This window comes from Lissotriton vulgaris, chromosome 10, assembly GCF_964263255.1.
Source record: "Lissotriton vulgaris chromosome 10, aLisVul1.2, whole genome shotgun sequence".
NCBI classification, from domain to species: Eukaryota; Metazoa; Chordata; class Amphibia; order Caudata; family Salamandridae; genus Lissotriton; species Lissotriton vulgaris.
In genome coordinates, this window is record NC_141698.1 from 422,041,502 (window position 1) to 422,060,714 (window position 19,213).

At 46.7% G+C, this 19,213-nt stretch overlaps 1 protein-coding gene across 1 annotated transcript in view; it reads right to left on the reverse strand.

Moving 5' to 3' along the window:
* LOC147685343 (LITAF domain-containing protein-like) overlaps nucleotides 1-19,213 on the reverse strand; it is a 334,366-nt gene that overhangs the window by 3,642 nt on the left and 311,511 nt on the right. The window lies entirely within an intron of this gene.

A 19,213-nucleotide genomic window follows, 5' to 3' on the forward strand; every position in this document is an offset into this window, starting at 1 on the left:
GCGCAGGGGTTTACAAAGTGTTACAGCAAACAAATGATGAACAGAATGCTGACAATGCAAACATTATCCCCCAGTCAAAAGATCTGGGTTAAATCTATTGTTCTTTTGCCCACTATGAAACCCTAGTTTGGACCCAGCCATTTGCAAATCAGTCTTGACCCTGTGCCCCATGAGAACAGTCCAGACCGAACTGCCAGGTCAGGTTCTCCCAGGACCGGAACCAAGCATCCTGAGATCAGTTTCAGGGTATGTCACCCTTCTTCAGCCAGGCTACCTAGAATCCAGTGGCACAGTGAGCAAGGGACCCATGTCTGGGCATACCCATACCACTTAGGGCGAAAATTGTTACAGCAAACAAATGATAGACAGAATGCTGACAATGCAAACATTCTCCCCCAGTCAAAAGATCTGGGTTACATCCATCGTTCTTTTTCCCACTACGCCACCCTAGTTTGGCCCCAAGCCATATGCAAATCAGTCTTGACCCTGTGCCCCATGGGAACAGTCCAGACCGAACTGCCATAAATTGTGTGTCTTTTGATTTCTCGCCCTAAGAGCGCCAGGTATGCCCAGACGTGGGTCCTGGGTTCCCTGGGCCACTGGAATCAGGCTATCCTGGCTGAAAAGGGGTAAAACCCCGAAACCGGTCCTAGGATGCGTGTTTCCGGTCCAGGGAGACCCTGGCTTGGCAGTTCGGGCTGGACTGTTCCCATATGGCACAGGGTCAAAACTGATATGCATATGGCCAGGTCTAAATTGGGGTGGCATGGTGAGCAAAAGAATGATGAATTTAACCCAGATCTCTGGACTAAGGGTGAATGTTTTGATTTGTTCTGCATTTCGTCCATCAATTTTATGTCTTTTGCTTTCTTGCTCTAAGTGCGATAGGTATGCCCAGACGTGGGTCCTGGGCTCACTGTGCCACTGGAATCAAGCTATCCTGGCTGAAGAGGGGTGAAGCCTCAAAACCGTTCCTAGGATGCTTGTTTCCAGTCCAGGGAGGACCTGGCTTGGCAGTTCGGGCTGGACTGTTCCCATGAGGCACAGGGTCAAGACTGATTTGCATATGGCCAGCTCTAATCTAGGGTGGCATTGGGAACAAAAGAACGATGGATTTAACCCAGATCTCTTGACTGGGGGGTGAATATTTTGATTTGTTCTGCATTCTGTCCATCAATTGTGTGTCTTTTGGGGTTTACAAAGTGACGCATCTACCTAGATGTGTCACTTTATAAATGTGCCCAAATATGGCGCATTTTTTTATACCACTGGTGCGTCACAAAAATTGACGCACCAGCGGCGTAAAAGTGACACAAAGCCTCATAATTAAGGCCCATGGGGCCAGATTCACAAAGGCGAACATACACTTTTGAGTAAGTTTATGATGTTTTGAAATTCACAAAGGAAGTTTACGGGTAGTATGTTTAGGACTGCTGAGTCTCCGCACTCGTGGAGGAGACTCCGCACATAAAAAAATAGGCAGCTGTAACGATGGGTTTAACCCAGATCTCTTGACTGGGGGTGAATGTTTTGATTTTTTTTTTTTTTTTTTATGGAGTTTTCTATAGCGCTGGCCAGACCCTAGGGTATCGGAGCGCTTTACAGTCGGTCTGGAGGAAACAGGTGCGAAGCAATACAGCAAAAATAAGCAAGATTCATACAAGTTCAAAGATTAGCAGAGTTGTCTGCCGCCTGAGGGGCGGCTTTGAGGTAGTGTCTTTGAGGTTGTCAGAGTTCCAGGGTGAGCTGTTGAGGTAGAGTTCGGGAATGCACGGTTGAGGTAGAGGATTTTTAGACAGCTCTTGAATTCGGGAAAGGAAGGGGTAGTTCTGATGTCCACTGGGATACAGTTCCAAATTTTTGGGGCGTTGCCAGCAAAAGAGCGGCTAGCGGTTTTTTGTTTCCGGGTTTTCAGGGGGATGAGTAGTAGGGAGTTTGAACTTCTGAGATTTCTGAATTGACCCGCTTTCTTGAACTTGGAGGCTAGGTATTCCGGTTTCCCTGTGTGTAGGGCTTTGTGTGTAAGACAGGCCGTTCTGAAGTTGGCGCGCATTTCCACTGGGAGCCATTTTCAATCTTTGAGTGCGGGATATGTGGTCGAATTTCCTTGCACCTGAGACCATTCTGGCTGCTGCATTGAGGGTGGTTTTCAGTGGCGCTAGGTGGGATAGGGCTGTGCCAGATAGGGTTGCGATCCCATAGTCCAGTCTGGACAGCACCAGTGCTTGGGTGGCTTGTTGGAGATCCCTCTGCGGGATGTGTGGTTTGATTTTGTTGAGGAGCTTCAGATTGAGGAAGGTGCTCCTTGCGGAGTTCTTGATGTGGCTCATCATTGATAGTTTGTGATCAAGGGTGATTCCAAGTGATTTTACTGAGTTAGTCAGGGTGAGATTTCCTTTGAGAGCGTCAATAGCTTTCACCCATTCGGTGATTTGAGGGTTATCGTCCTTGTTGGAGATGAGGAGGATCTCGGTTTTTCCTTGATTGAGTTTGAGGTGATTCGTCCCTAGTCAGTCTTGGATTTCTTTTAGAGTGTGTTGAGTCTTAGAATGTCGTTAGAGGAGGTGGTTTCTATGTAGATCTGTGTGTCGTCTGCGTAGAGATGGAAAGGGATGTTGGCTTTCTTCAATATGATGGTAAGGGGTACCATATATAAGTTTAATAGTTGAGGGGAAAGAACGGATCCTTGGGGGACCCCTCTGGTCACGGGGAGAGGGTCGGATGTGAAGGATTTTATATTGACTCTTTGGAAGCGGTTCTGAAAGAAGGAGTCGAACCATTGCAGGACCACATCGTCCGCACCTACTCATTCTTTGAGGGCCTTGATGAGGAGCTTGTGGTCAACCGTGTCGAAAGCTGCTGACAGGTCTAGGAGGATGAGTAGGCAGCACTGATCATAGTCAAGGGAGTTGCGGATGTCATCTACTATGTTCAGGATTGCGGTTTCGGTGCTATAGCCTTTTCTGAAACCTGATTAGTTGTGGTCAAGAAGATTGATGTTGTCGAGCTGGTTGTTGAGTTGGCATAATACGCATTTTTCTAGGATTTTAGCTAGGAAGGGTAGACTTGAGACTGGTCTGAAGTTGTTTAGGTCATTGGAGTCTAGACCTGGTTTCTTCAGGAGGGGAGGAACCTGGCCAACTTTGAGGCAATCCGGGATGATGCCAGTTTTTTAGGGAGCTGTTGATGATTCCACACCAGAGAGGAGCAAGGGTGAGTTTGAGGTCTTTAGCCATTTGGGCGGGGAAGGGATCAAGGTTGTGAGATGAGGGTTTGGAGGATGAGATTAAATTGAGGATCCCGGCTTCATGGACGAGATCGAAGGAGGACCAGGCGATAGAGGTGGGGTCTCTAGAAGTGGTATCTGTTGCTGTTAGGTCGATGTTGGCAATCGGGGTTGGGCTGATGTGTAGCGATAGTTCGATCTTGGCTATTTTTTCATTGAAGAAAGAGACAAAGTTGTCACATAGGGTTTTGGAGGGTTGGGCATGGACCTTGGATGGCTTGGAAGTTTGTTTTTTGATGATGTCAAAGAGTTCTCTTGGCCTGTTTTTTGCCTTGTCTAGCGCATTGCAGAAGAAGTTTGTTTTTTCGCTGTTGATATGATTCTTGTACCTTCTTCTAATTGCTCTGAGTTCCTCGCGCCGGCTAGAGGAGGGGTTCTTTCTCCAGTGTCGTTCTGTGGCTCTGAGGAGTCTTCTTTCCTAGTTGATGTCCTTGTTAAACCAGGTTCTCGATGGGATGTTCCTAGGTTTTTTTTGTTTTAGGGGTGCCAGTTGGTCTAGGATGGCGGACGTGGTAATGGTGTAGTGTGAGATGAGTTCAGTAGTTGAGAGGCCTTCTGTGGATATTGGCAGGGAGGAGGCTATTCTTTCTTCTAGTTCCGTTGAGTTGATTTGTGATAGATTCCTGGACCATTTGGGGGGGGCTGCGATGGGGGGATGAGACTGGAGCTGTTGTGTGAGGTGGAATAGGATAAGGTGGTGGTCTGACCAATCTACCGGGAGGATGTGTTCAATAGAGATTGCATCATACCGGGCGATGATGGCGTTCAGGTTTGCCCCTTTGTTGTGGGTCACTTTTGCGCAGTGTTGGGAGAGGTTGTTCGAGTGAAGAAGTTCGTTTAGAGATTTTATTGTGGCATTGTTCTCATTGTTCCAATGTAGATTAAGATCCCCTAGAATGAGGGTGTTGGACTCTTTGAGGGAGCAGTTGGCGATCAGGTTTGAAAGTTGTTCTGTGAACATGGCGTTGTTGCCTGGGGGATGATATAGTAGGTGGCATTGCAGTAAATTGTTGTCAGTGGTTTTGATGTTGGTTGTAAGGCATTCGAAGGAGTTGTAATTGAAGGCGTCGAATTCGACCACTAAAAGGTTGTTGTTGTGGATAATTGCCACCCCTCCGGCTTTTTTTTGGTCCTTCCTATCTTTATTGATGATGGAATAGCCTGGTGGGACCAGCATATCTAGGATAGGTGTGGAGGAGTCGTTTAGCCAGGTCTCAGTTATGAATGCTATGTCTAAGTTGTGGTTGAGGATGGTCTATGCTAGCTCTGTAGAGTGTTTGGTGGCAGATCTGCAATTTATGAGCATGCAGTTGGTCTGGGGAGAGTCTTTTTTTATAGGTTCGGTAGGGATGGTGATGATGGAGATCGGGGGTCTAGGGGGTTTGCGTAGGGGATGCTCGTTTCTAAGACCGGTGATTACCTGTATAGAGGACTGCGTGGGGTAGGTGGTGGGGGTTGTGTAAGAGGCGGCCAGTTTGAGCATCTCTTCCCAGGTCATGGCTTTCTCCGCTCTGCTGGGTCTTCGGGTCTGGGGCGATGGGGGGGGGGGGGGGGTGTGTGTTGGTGTGAAGTGGTGAGTTAGTTGGTCTTGGGGGGCGTGAGTATAAATGGGGTGGGTTGGGTCTTTGGGTGGGGGTTGTGGAGTGTTGAGAGGTTGGTGAGGATAAGATTCAGGCCTTGTATTATAGTGTTGATTTGGGTTTCGAAGCGGGTGAGGCGGCAGTGTGGCCCCTCCTGAGGAGGGGGGAGTTGTTTCTCGAAGATGGGGTCGGTTAGGATGTCTGATTGGGTTGAGACGTCTGCTTGGGTCGTGGGCTGGGGTGGAGGGATGTGGTGCTTGGGATGCGCAGGGCGGTTATTCTTGAGGGAGAGTAGGAATTGCGTATGGGGGGACTTGAGGCTATCCTTATTGTTCTGCATTCTGTCCATCAATTGTGTGTCTTTTGGGGTTTACAAAGTGACGCATCTACCTAGATGTGTCACTTTGTATATGTGCCCATACATGGTGCATTTTTTCTTACCACTGGTGCATCACAAAAATTGACGCACCAGCGGCGTAAGAGTGATGCAAAGCCTCATAATTAAGGCCCATGGGGCCAGATTCACAAAGGCGAACATACACATTTGAGTAAGAACATACCAGAACATAGGCTTCTATGGGAATTCTCTACGTCATATTATCAAGCCCATTATTGCCACTTTAGCAGCAGTTTCCTGCCGCTAAAGCGATGATAATTTCAACGCTGTTCTTGATAATATGCCCCCAGGTGTACAGAACACATAACGTGGGAATGTTTTCTGAAATGTTGTGTCCAAGCCATTAAAGGGAACAGAGGTTGAGCTACTGGGGGGCTGATGATATTTATTCATCCTACATGCAGCTTTAGGGTTTTCCCCGTGCCTGTCAAATATACAGGGATCCAGATTCCTTTGTGGGCACACCCTAACAATGTGTACCTCCTGCTAGTTAATTCCCACAATGCTGTAGGCAACCAAGGCAAAATCTGTAACTTAAAGCACTTTTGATTTGTTGGGCATGCTTGCGCAGTAGGTTGCTTTCCCTAGCTAACCGATTTAACATCAGCATCGGGGGCAATTTCTAATGCCAAATTGGTGACCAGTAACACTGTGATCCGGTTGTTTCAAGTATTTGAGCCCTACTATGAGCCTGTGGCCGCAAAAACTAGGGGCGCTAGGCTCTTTAACTATGTCTTAGACTTTGGATTGGTGAATGCGAGGGAACTATTGGCGATTCTGGACACACACGTCGCCACCTTTAAACATAGAGCACGTTGGCACACCACAGACGACATATTTACCACTCCCTTGATGTGCAAGTTCATACACTCAATTAACGTGGCCCCTAGTGCCTATAGTGACCACAACCCCATTGAGCTTCTTCTCAACTTTCCCTTGTCTCTGAGCACCACCCACAGACTTTGAGGTACTCGATCAGGGATTGAGAATTAGGTGGCATGGTATTAAGTATCCTGGTTTTTGTAATCTGCTAATACAATCTAACCTCTTACTCTATGGAGGTGTCTCCTGGTTCTAGGCTGCCCTTGTAGCTCCATCACACTCGTATTTACATATTTGCACTGCAGTAATAAAACCTTTTAACCTGCCTTGCATCTAATAGGGCACATCCAGGCCTTTCCTGGTTTAATGATGAGTGTAGGAAAGCTAACAGGCGACTGCTTGCAACTATCAAAGCTATCTCCAGGGACAGGACTCATTTGGCGGCCTGCCGCACTGATTAAAAGAAGGCCATCCGTGTAACAAAAAGAGAGGGGTTAAAGCCTCTCATTGAACCACATCTATCTTGGGTCCCTAGTCCTTGGGTAAGGTCCCTCTTGGCTAAATTCCTGTAAGGTCAATGCTTTGCTTCCCTTAAGCCAATTCGACAACGCTTCTATCCTCGTATGTCTATGTGACAGTTCAAACCATGGAGCACTTTTCCTTCTTCTGTAAATATCATGAGTTCTTAACAACAAAAAAATAAAACCCATTCTTAAATTGTGTGGATTTACTCAGTATAAGCCAGCTATGTATTTTCTTCACCAACTCACGAACCCTAAAATCTGTTTTCAAGTGGGCTGTTTTCTAAAGTCAGCTATCTGCAAACATAAAATATTTTTTTGCCATTTTTTTATCCTTAGACTCTATGGAGTATGATTGTTTATGTGTATTTTGCACTTTGCACATCTGATGGCCATTTCCTATGCTTAGACCTACTGGTGCATGTTTACCCATTTATTTTTCTATTTGAACATCGGCTGCTGATTTGCACTTTTTTTTATACCTGTATGACTGTGTAATTACTTTTCTATTTTTTAAGATAAACTGTGATGTTACTGATTTTAATCTCTTTTGTTTTTTTATTGGAACTTTTTAACCATGCTTGTTTTGTATCTTTTATGATCATTTGTTTTCAATAATCGAATAAAGAATTGAATTGAACCTGAGCTCCGCCTTCGATACTGTGAATCACAATACCTTGTTAAAAAGACTCCGCAGGATCGGAGTCTCAGGAGGTGCTATTACCTGGTTGCAGTCCTTCTTAGAAGGCAGAACCTTCAGGTTTTTGAAGGAATAACTTCTCCAGGAGCCTGCCGCTCAGCTGCGGAGTACCTTCGGGCTCGTTATTGAGCCCCACACTATTCAATGTTTATTTGAGACCTCTTGCCGAGACTGTTCGGCCATTTGGGATTAACATTGTCATATATGCTGATAATACCCAACTGGTCTTTTCCGGGAATCACTCCCAGAAAATCCTTCCTGCCTTGAACCCTGCTTAAAGAAAGTGGCAGAATGGATGGAACATTCCTGTCTCAAACTCAACGGAGACAGACCCGAGCTAATGATTTTGGGCAACACCACTAGCATAGACCTGGGATTGGCATAACTAAACTGTCTTGGCTCTGCCCCCCCAAGACAAAGATCAAAAGCTTAGGTATGTGGCTGGACAAATCCCTCAAACTCGATCATCAAACAGTGCAGCTGACAGCAACCTGTTATGGCATTCTCAGGATGCTGCCTAAAGTCTTACCTCTGCTCCCTGTCATTGTGAGGAGACTTATGGTCCAGCCTTTGATCCTTTCCCGCCTGGATTATGGAAATTCCTTTTACCTTGGGCCCCCAAATCAACCACAAGGAAACTACAGGTGGTTCAGAACTGTGCAGCTCGGACGCAGCTGCTCGGTATTCCCAAAAAGCAGTCCGTTAAGTCCGCACTGAACTCCTTACACCTGCTACCCATCATCAAGAGAAAAAAGTTTGAATCTCTGAGTACGGCTCACAAGACACTTAGGGAGAATGGGCACCAACTAATAATTCTCTCATCTCTTTCCACCTTCCCGGTAAAAATCTTCGCTCCTCTGACCTATTTGCAGACTCAGTTCCTGGAATCAAAAGGGAAAGATGTAGAGGCCGTTCCTTTTCTTACAATGTTGCCAAACTCTTGAACTCCCTCCCTCTCCATCTCTGTTCAGTGACTCAACATATCCCCTTTCCAAAGCTTTTTCAAACCTGGCTGTTCCAAACTTCCGCACCATATGCCACCTAGTTGTTGTCTGGGCAATACTGCTTGCAATGGGATGCTTCGGGTAGCCATGCACCCTACAAATGTTTGTAATAATAATAATAATTGAAGAATTGCATCGACAAAGACAGTATTACTGGCTTTAATGTGCTTCACCTGTAAACTGCACTTGTGCATGCCCCTGTATGCTGGACTAGGCCTAACAAGACTTCCCCATTCTCTCTAGGACTAGTCCATTGAGAAGGACAGAATAAAAGGAGAGAGAGAGAGGGAGAGGTGCATTACTTTGGAATAGAGTGCTTAGTTAATTACCATATACTATTGAATCAGAATCTGGAAAGACCTCTGTAAAGGAAGATACTGGAAAACAAGACTCTGGGGAACCCGGGTACTGTAGGGAGACGCCCAACATAAGCAGTAGCCGGAGAGCTGACATATATGCTTATTGTGGTTCTGGGGAGAAGCATTTTTTTGCTACAGATGGCACTTGAAGTCATCCTGCAATTCTTCTATCAGTAGACAAAGAATCACTGTACCAAGGACATTAAGGAGGTACATTTCTAGAAGGTGAATCAGGAGAAATGTTCTCACATGTAGTGAGATTGGAGAACGGAGACTCAACATCAGTTTGGTCACTAGGAAGACACATCAGCCACTGTGGGAGGAAGAGTCAGACTCAGCACTATTATGGGGCAAAGTTATTCAGTTATACGATGAGGGAGATGCACACTAACTACTAGGTGTATGAGGCAGGATTATTTCTCTTTCAACAGCACTGGGTTGAAACTGTCAAATATTTTTCAAGTGGTTAAGTTAAATACCACAGAGGAGATCTGAGGATTGACTGCCTCTTCTCCCATAGGGAGTGTGCATCGAACCCCTGAAGTATTTTGTATGCCATGGCCTATATCTATAGGGATGACTGGCAAAGGAGCTACACACTGCTGGGGGGTCGCAGCAAGTCGCGACTCCTCCACTAAGACAGAGGATTGTCACCCCAATGCTTCAACTTCAAGCTCAATACAATTTTTTTTAGGTATTATAATATTATTTTTTGTATCAAATTTGCAGTTGAAGCCAAATTGTTAGGGTGGGGCAGACCTGAGCTCCCCCCCCTGTCACAGGGAGGAGAAGTGGTGGCTGCACCTTAAGTGCGCATGACGGTGTGGCTAGCCGTCTCGAACCGGCCAAACGACCATGCTCACTTGGAATGTTGTCTACAGCCTATATTGTACTGGGTGAAGAAAATGCCCAGCCTCCCAGTCCCCAGCTGAGCACCGAACCACAGCACTCAGACCAATCGTAATGCTGCTGCAAGGCAGCATCGTGATTCACCAGGGGATTCTGGGAGGCTGTGTGCTTCCTGCTGCAGAGAGAACAGAGTAGAGGCGGCAGCTGGCTGTATTAAGGTAAGTGATTTTTTTATTTTTTTGTTTCCCCATGCTTTTGTTCCCACCGTCTGTCCCCGCCTCACCACCCCATTCGGTAGCAGCCGCTACTGATTGCAACTGTTCAATGAAAGGCTGAATACATGCTGCAATACTGAGGGGACATGAGAGGGAGACAATAACTATAGATAGGAAAGACTTAGACAAATAGGAAGTGAGGCATTTTGTCTTTTGTCTATATATATACATCAATCAATCAACCAGTCAACCTTTGTGGAGCATGGCACTGTCGCCCCTGGGGGTATCTGGGTGCTAGCACACGAGGTCTCCGTTGAACATAGATATGTTTTTGCAGTCTTACTAGTCAGCTGAGTTTTCAAGTTGTGCTGACCAGATCTTCTAGTCCATCCCTGCCCTATCACATGGCTCAGGGTTTTGTCATAGTGAAAAGTGCAGGGAGGGAAATTAGTCGGAGAGATACTGACATCACCATGGGATTCTTGGCTACAAAAAGTGATGTGCTCACCAGACTTGGAAGAACACTTTTGGAATGGAAATTTTCCCTTGCGTGGATGGTGAGCTTTTCTGCTCCGGGGGGCATATTTACTCAATCAATCAATCAAGGCATTTATATAGCGCACTACTCACCCGGAGGGTCTCAAGGCGCTAGGGGAGGGGGGGTCCGCTACTGCTCGAACAGCCAGGTCTCGAGCTGTTTCCTGAAGGCAAGGTGGTCCTGGGTCTGGCGGAGGTGGGTCGGGAGAGAGTTCCAAGTCTTGGCGCCCAGGTAGGAGAAGGACCTTCCTCCTGTGGTGGCTCTTCGGATCCGGGGGACGGCGGCAAGGGCGTGGCTGGTCGATCAAAGCTGGCGTGTGGGAGCGTAGAAGTTGAGGCGGCTGTTGAGGTATGCTGGTCCTTGGTTGTGCAGGGCTTTGTGTGCGTGGGTGAGGAGACGGAAGGTGATTCTCTTGTTGACCGGGAGCCAGTGCAGATCTCTCAGGTGTCCGGAGATGTGGCTGCGACGGGGGATGTCCAGGATGAGTCGTGCTGAGGCATTCTGGATCCGCTGGAGTCTCTTCTGGAGTTTGGTGGTGGTTCCGGCGTAGAGGGAGTTGCCGTAGTCCAGTCGGCTGGTGACGAGGGCCTGGGTGACCGTCTTCCTGGTCTCGGTGGGGATCCACCGGAAGATCTTACGTAGCATGCGCAGGATGTTGAAGCATGATGAGGAGACGGCGTTGACTTGTCTGGTCATCGAGAGGGAGGAGTCCAGGATGAAGCCCAGGTTGCGTGCGTGGTCTGTTGGTTTGGGTGCGCTGCCCAGGGCGGGGGGCCACCAGGAGTCGTCCCAGGTGGAGGGTGAGGATCCCAGGATGAGGACTTCCGTCTTGTCCGAGTTCAGTTTCAGGCGGCTGTTTATCATCCACTTGGCTACTTCTGTCATCCCTTCGTGTAGGTTGGCTCTGGCGGTTGCGGGGTCGTTGGTGAGGGAGAGGATCAGCTGGGTGTCGTCGGCGTAGGAGATGATGTTGAGGTTGTGTTGGCGTGCAATGGCTGCGAGGGGGCTCATGTAGACGTTGAAGAGGGTTGGGCTGAGCGAGGAGCCTTGAGGAACGCCGCAGATGACTTCGGTGGCTTTTGATCTGAATTGGAATTGTGACGCAGGGCAGTGCAGCAAGTTACCTTGCAGGGAAGTAATGCACTGTATTTATCCAATTAGGTGCATTCCTGTCCCCCCCCCCGCGCTGGTGCCTTTTTGGCAGCCTAGAACTAATGAAGGCACCCATGCACATGGTGCAAGTTGGCCTGCGTTACAGGCAGGATTGTTTTTGTACAGGAAGAATCTCCTTCCTGCACAAAAACAATCAATAGAGGGTTTTTCCTCTTCCTATGTGTGCTGCGTAATGAGGTAAAAATAAGGAGAAATATGAGGAGAAATAAAAATATTTCACCTCGTTACACCTCACCTGGGGAGGCAGAAGATTTTGACGCATGCCCAGGTTTGCAAGCCTTTGTAAATCTGGGAATTTGTCAAAAACTATGGAAGTTGCATGAGAACTCCCACTGCAACACCCATGGAAAACCTCACTGGGGCAGAATAAGGCAACACAGCAATTTGCACTGCATTACTTCATATTTGTGAGGAGATTCAAAGCCACATACAGTGGCTTAGTGTGCCTTCATAAATATGGCTGAGAGCTTTGTGTCGTGCATGTACCACATTGCGTGGTGCAAGCATGAAGCAAAGCCCCTAGGCATCTGGATGGTTTGATTTTTTTGTCCCAGTTCAGACAGTGATCATTATATGTAAAGTTGGTTAAGACCCATAGGGACTGTGTTCTGGAGGGGCACCTAAAATGCATCTCCTTGTGGACACTGTCCCCACTGGTTGGGAAAGGCTGGCGGTGGTGGTGGTAGCTTGCTGTATTATAAATAAAGGTCAGTCCCCTTTTCTTACTACCTTTAGTGGGAGTGTGTGCATTGGCCTCTCGTATTTAAATTAATCAGTGATTTTCACCCAGGTACTTCATTACATTCATGGGGGACATGGATGACGAATGTGCTTGCATATGTTGTATAGGTTTAGTCAGAAGAACATGGAGAGTGCATGTATAAGCTTGACAGTATGGAGATAGGAATCCCTTTTCGGACTCCTGTATGCAGGTGGCCAACAAAATTGATGTTGGTGCTAAGCCTTGGCAAACAAGAATGTGCACTGGAGGGAACCCTCAAAACATTACTAATGCCCCTCTGAAGTTGAACATCTCCAATGAAGGATGGGTAGGGATCAAATTCCCTTCTGATGTGCAATACAGCCACCCCCTTCCTGATTCTTCAATGTAGACAGATGTGTGGGATGTGTGTATAATTTTGTGAATTTCGGTTTAAGAATTGCACCCCGTTGCATATTTATGCCACTGTTGCAGCAAAATGTTATGTACTGAACTATCCTTTATACTTCTTTCCCTGGCATTGTTTCTGTTTTAAATGGAGCTGTTGTAGTTACCCACTTAGTTGGTGACTTAGCCCCAAAAAGGCTTCTGACAAGCCAGCGAGTTAAGTGGGATAACCACGATTTTTAAATTCACAAAACTAATTTAATTTAACTCACTGTCACCTAAAATTGCTCCCACTTCAATGTAAGTCAAAGGGATTTTTCCTGTTTCCAAATGTTGGCCTGTAGGAAACAGGCCCAGCCATGATGCCACTGTGGCATTTCCCCCGGTTGGCTGTAGTCTAGGGGTCTGCTTTCAGAGCAGGATGGCTACCATGTTCCAGAACCACCCAACCATGCTCAGTGGTATATTCTTGTCATTGTGTTGTGCGCTGAAGAGCTGATGTGAATATTTTTGCCTTGGCTGCTTCTAGTTTCCCGATCGAATGAAACTCAGGGACTTATTTATGAGCCCTTGTGTCACTTCCGCCGGTGCGGCACTTTTTGTGACTCACCATCGACGTAAAAAATGTGTCATGTTGCGTCATATTCACAAAGTGACGCATCTAAGTAGTTGGGTCACTTTTTAAACCCCTGCACAACATTATATTTGCGCTAGGTATAATGCAGGGTGGGCGTTCCGATGTAAGTAAGCCTCGTAGAAGTGGCACAGTGAAATCTATAAAATTTCACTGCGCCACTATCTTACGCCTGCTTCACAGCAGGCGTAAGACTGATGCAGGCACATTTTAAATGGGACCTGCCCATGTGAAATTACCCATTACTGGAGTTGTGTCACTTTTGTGACACACTCCAGCAATGCATCATGTTTGTGCCTACAGATACGTCAGAAATACTGACGTATCTGTAACTGACCTGATGCGTCATTCTGTAAATATGACACATCATTGGTGTCGTAAGGAGGGCGCAATGAAAAGTGACGCATCGCTGTTTTCACGCAGGGATGCGTCACTTTTAATAAATGACGCCCTCAGCCCACAGCTCCTTGTAATGACCAATAAACACAGCCACGCCTCCCGTCTGTTTTCGACACTCCCTTTTCGATGTTATCGGTATTCAAACTATAGCTCTGGAATAATGTACTTCGAGTCACCCAGTGGATCAGACGTATTTTGGCAGATTTTCAATCGCCTCAACTATAAATGGTGTGGCAAGTTTGCCATGGACCCTCATGCCAGGGGCGTTACACAGGCCCCCGCAGCCCACGCGTTGCGGAGGAGCCCCGCGCTCCAGGCGCCCCGCGCACCAAGGGCCCCCTCACTTGCCTTCATCGTGAATTCTAATGGTGCGCCCGGCCTCTTAATAAATTAAATGGTGCACACACGCCTGGGCCCCTGCCGGGCCTCAGAGGCGCGTCTTTAATGAAATGGTGTGCAGGCCCGTCCCGGCTGGCCCGCCCAGTGCTTTAGAAGCCTGCTCTTCATTATTTGAATGGTGAACAACTGGGCATGTGTGGGTCCCGGCCGGGCCTCTGAGCCTCTTCTTCATATCACTCTCTTAGAGTTGTTATCTGGGGCACTTGCTGCCCAGAGTTCCCGCACCCGAAGCCTGCTCGCTTCCACTTTGCCAAATGAAGCATGACCGAGCCTCAATCAGCGCTGCTGCTGCGGAGGCAGTTGGCAGGTAAGGCGCGAGAATGAAAGGGAGCAGTGACAGTCGTGGTGACTGCAAAGTGCCAATAAAAGTGAGGTCTGCGACACGCTTCCTGGGAACACTCTTTGTTTCACCTCCTCACAACACTTTATAATACTTTAGCCTTCATCCTGTGACTAAATAAGTCGGAAAAGGGAGAAATATTTTTGTCTTCTATCCAGACGTTAACATACATGCCAACATTTCAGAAGAGCAAAGTGGGAGATTAAAAAAAAGAAACAGGAGAATGGGGCCCTGAATCGGGTTACTGTCATGTATGGGCTTTGGAAGTATGCTGCTGCGGGATCGGACATTTGAAACGCAAATGCTCATTTAAAAAAAAATGTTTTACCGTTAGAAGCATGGAGCGCGATGGCAGGTAGAGAGAGGGTGTTGCAAGTGTTGGGCACTGGCCTGGCAGCTTGCTGGCAGTGCATATAGCCCCCCTCCACCCCACTGTGGCAGCCCGGGCTGAGACTGCTTCCTGGGCACACAAACAGCCGCCCAGAGTACTTCACACGTTTAAAAAGACCATTTGCTTGTTAATGAGACGTTGTTGGTTTTTCACCCCTTCTAGAGCCCCTGCATCACCACTCTTGACTATTGCTGGAAGAATGTACACAATACCACGTCCTGTCAGCTGAAACCCCTGAGGAATCGGGTTTTTGCTTTCAGGAATCCGGAGGCAGGAGACTAGCTTTGAAATCGGTAGTCTCCGGACTGAATCGGGAGGGTTGGCATGTCTGCGTTAATAAATGTGGACACAAGCGTCTCCTTCCCTGGCAGGACTGTTATATGTGGTCCCTGGTGTCTTCTTTCCCTACAGGGCTGTTAAAGCCAAAATCGGCGCCCTTTTGTATGATAAGACTAATAAATGATCTTGGACCTAAGAGGGGTGCCTTCAAGACCGTATTAAATGTAACACCTACTTTGGAAGACAATGACTGTGTGCCAATGTGATTCACTGAGAGGGTTCAATACAGTATGCTGAAGACTGGTGGGTGAAGAGGCGATGGCGCTCTTTTGAAATATTTTCGTTAACACTCTTGTAAAAATATGGATGTTAACATAGTAATCCCTAATTAGGTATTGTGTGGGTTTGTTGCAGGCACGGGCAGGGTAGAAGGTGTGCCATGTAAAGCAGTGTGTGTTAAACATGTCACTGTCACCACACGTGTTACGTGGAATAGGATAGTTTTAACTGACTCTTTCTTGCAGCCCCGGGCCACAAGCACAGTGTACCCGCAAGGCGGGGTGTGTTCACCAGGCCTCCATTGTGACTTTACATTGGATTTCCATTTCCGAGGCCTTATAGGGCGCACTGCCTCTGCCCCGGTTCAACAAACAGTTCCTGTGTTCAGCTTTGCCTGTTGATGGGCTTGGAGGCACACACGGCCCACTTTCCTTGAGGACATGGCCTCTTGGACTCAGTGCGGTGGAAGTCGTTCACTGTTGCTACTGATGAGAAATTAACATTTCTTCTGATATACATATATATTTAATCCATTATCTTATGGCCCTTCTATTTCTGCACCCACATTCGGAATCATATTTTGGCGCACCAATTGAGCTAAGACAAATGCATATCTGTGAGATATGGGTGACTCAGGAGTCCCTTATCACATTCGGCATCATTTTGTTTAATGCCACTGGACTTGGAACGTGGCATACACAGCTACAATGAGCTACCCGTATCTCGGCGCTGCGGATTGACAACAGCTCCAGTTGCGACATTTGCATATCTTTCACATTTGCACTGCTTTGGTGGATGCTGAGCGGAAAGTGATCCTAGATTGTGTGTGGACACTTAATAAAACCTCCTCAAATGCTCTCAGACTGCTTGAAACAGAGATTCAGTAACCATGCACTTTGTCATTGCCCTGTTTGCTGGCACTATCATTAACGTTGTAGAATCTGGGTAACCGGGTTCGAGTCTCGGCAATGACGCTGAACATCCTGTGATTCTGGGCAAATCACTTAATTTCCTTGTGCATAACAAAAATGAATGTGTCCTCATGTAACGCAACTGGTGCTATGTAAGGAGCTCTGATACCCTATACCGGGTCAAGTTCGCGCTATATAAAAACTCTGTTAAACACCCATTGCTTTGAACACTACTAGCCATCTAAACGTCACATCTGAAATTTCTGTACTGGCAGAGGGTTAATTGTGTGAGTATCATACTTCCTGACTAGGGTTGCGTGACTGTGCCTATTGTCAGACGTTTCTCAAACATTGTGTATGCGCAGCTTCACGCTAGTGGCCACACAGGTTGAGCTTTCTTTGCCATGCACACATGTGGCAAAAACACCACACAAGCCACAGCCTGCGTGCATATGCTCTCTGTATCACTAACTGTCCCCATTAATAGTCCTGTTCAAATACATATCCCTACCCTCACACCTCTTTTGCAGCTTCTCTCCTAGGTGCAGCAACAAACACTGATTTCACAACTCTGGTTGTCAAGCACAACATTAAACAGTAGCCACGTAGATATGTGACAGCCACTAAGTATCCTTTTCTCTGACATAGATGCTTCTTTAAACACGATACCCGGTATAGATTGTCCTGGCCAAGTTTCAAACGTGAAGTGTCCTTTGCAGTGACACATTGTTAAATATGACAGACACGCTACTGCCTTAGCAATGGTCTCTATAAACCCGTATTCTATAGGCAAACAGGTGTGTTCCTTGAATGTGACACCCAGTGTCTTTTACCCTGACATGGGTGGATTTTTACATCTGGTACTCTGCAGCATGTGTCCTGAAACTCAGCAGTGTTTGTTAAATGGACTCTGTCTGACGTGAATATCTCTATTCTCCTCCCACTGTGTTGCCTTTCCATTTTGGGTCCTAGAGCAATTGGTACAATTATTTTGTTCTCTTTATCTGCTATCCTTGCTTGAATTGATTAGCTCTTGCACATTGTTGTACACTTACACTAAAAGGATGTAAATAGTTTTTAAGATGAAGCTACAGTAACTGAAGTGTAGACAAAGTGTCCCCAACTGGCATAATGGAATTGCCCAAAGGAAGGCAGCAAAGAAGCTCAAGCTCACTGGAACAAAACTGGTGATCATGTCTATGGGAATATCGTGGGGAACAACATGTCTTGGCATACAGAGGGGCTTGATCCTTGTTCAAGCCTTTTACTTTTAGTAGAGCATATAGTAGTTTAAGTCGATCCCCAAGTTTTTGATGCCACTTGAATCAATAATACAGCTGAAATCGCCTTCTATTTAAAATTGTTTCAAATGAGTTGCTTCCCTTCCATAAAGTTTTTGCATTTCATGATCTCATGGCTAGATTATGTAGTGTTTACCTGGATATCATAGACCCTCTTCAGGACACTTTACAGTCACCTACCCAGCCAGACATTGGGCACAGTTCTTTCTCGTCTCCCCGCTATGACTCCTTCCTCCCCTCCCTCCTACGAATTATTGCAACATTGTTTTTGTGTACTGTACCTTCCTATGCTCTTGTAACTGATGTAACTTTTAACGCAACAATCCTAAATGTAAAGCGCTCTGATACTCTCTTGGGTAAAGTTCGCGCTATATAAAGCCTCTGAGGCTCTTCTCTTTATATGAAATGGTGTAGGGGCTTCAAATCAAAGTAGCCTAGATTTCTGGGTGGTAGGGCAAAGTAGTAGGTGGTGGACCAGGCCACCGGGGGTGGGGGGCCCCTCCATGTGCTTTGCAGGGGGCCCCCTCAAGTTTCGTTACGCCACTGCCTCATGCAACAAAGTAAATAGGCCACCCTAGAACTCCTAGGCTCTCCTGGGCTGACCCCCCTAGCCATTGCACAGTCTGCAACATTAATCGCTACTCCCTGTTACTGACAATTATTACTATTCAACAATTATTCAACGCACTTTCACACACGATTTATGAAATCTGCTCTATGCCCAGTAGATGGCGCTCTAGATTTAAAATATATTCTTTTCTTAAACCGGGGATCGTATCGAAACACTGAAGTCTGTGTGTCTCAAAGCGAGAATAGAGAAAGGCCTCATTCTGAGCAGTGCTGCTATTTATCCTACCTGATAACTAAGGATACCACAGGACCTTTTACGAGTTTGTAGGAAATTCCATGCATCATTTTTCTGACTCCAGCTGAGCAGATCACACAATCATAATCATATCTATGATGCCGCACACAGCCATTTTACATGACTTTGAATGGCCTCATAGATCTGGAGTAAGGCAAGGCAGCGCAAATCTCCGCATTGCCTTATTCTGCGCTCATGAGGGGTTACATGGGAGTTGAGGTCAGTTTTCCCACACAACACCCATGGATTTTGATAATTCCCCAAATTTACGACAGCATGTAAACCTGGAGAAGCGCCAAAACCTTACGACTCCAGAGGTAATGAGAAGAAATATCTTTATTTCTCCTTGTTGTTTCCTCTTTCTGTGTGTATTCTGCATGCAGCACACATAGATAAAGAAAAACATCTCCATTAACTATTTTTGTGCAGGAAGATGCCCCTTCGAGCACAAAACAATTGTGCCAACAACGCAGACACCCTGGCACCATGGGGCAAGGGCGCCTGTGTTGGTGTTCGGCTACAAATTGTGCGCTGGAGACGGCTGAAAAGACAGGAATGCACTGTATTTTGTAAATACAGTGCATTCCTGCCCTTTTGAATTGTCGTAGTGCAGCCCAGCATGAAGTCTTGCAGCGCTGCCCTGCGTAAATTTCTTGTAAATGAGGCCCTAAGTATTTCACTCAAAACAGTCACAACATAATACTGTAAATATGATTTCAGCAACAGCAGAATATTAGAAGTAATACCCTTCAGCCAATATGGGGAAGACTGACTATAGTGCTCTGGTAGTGGACTAGTGTTACGTAATATTCCCTGCTTATTGGCAGAGAGCTCTTCCATCCCGCACCCTGGGTTCTCTTGAA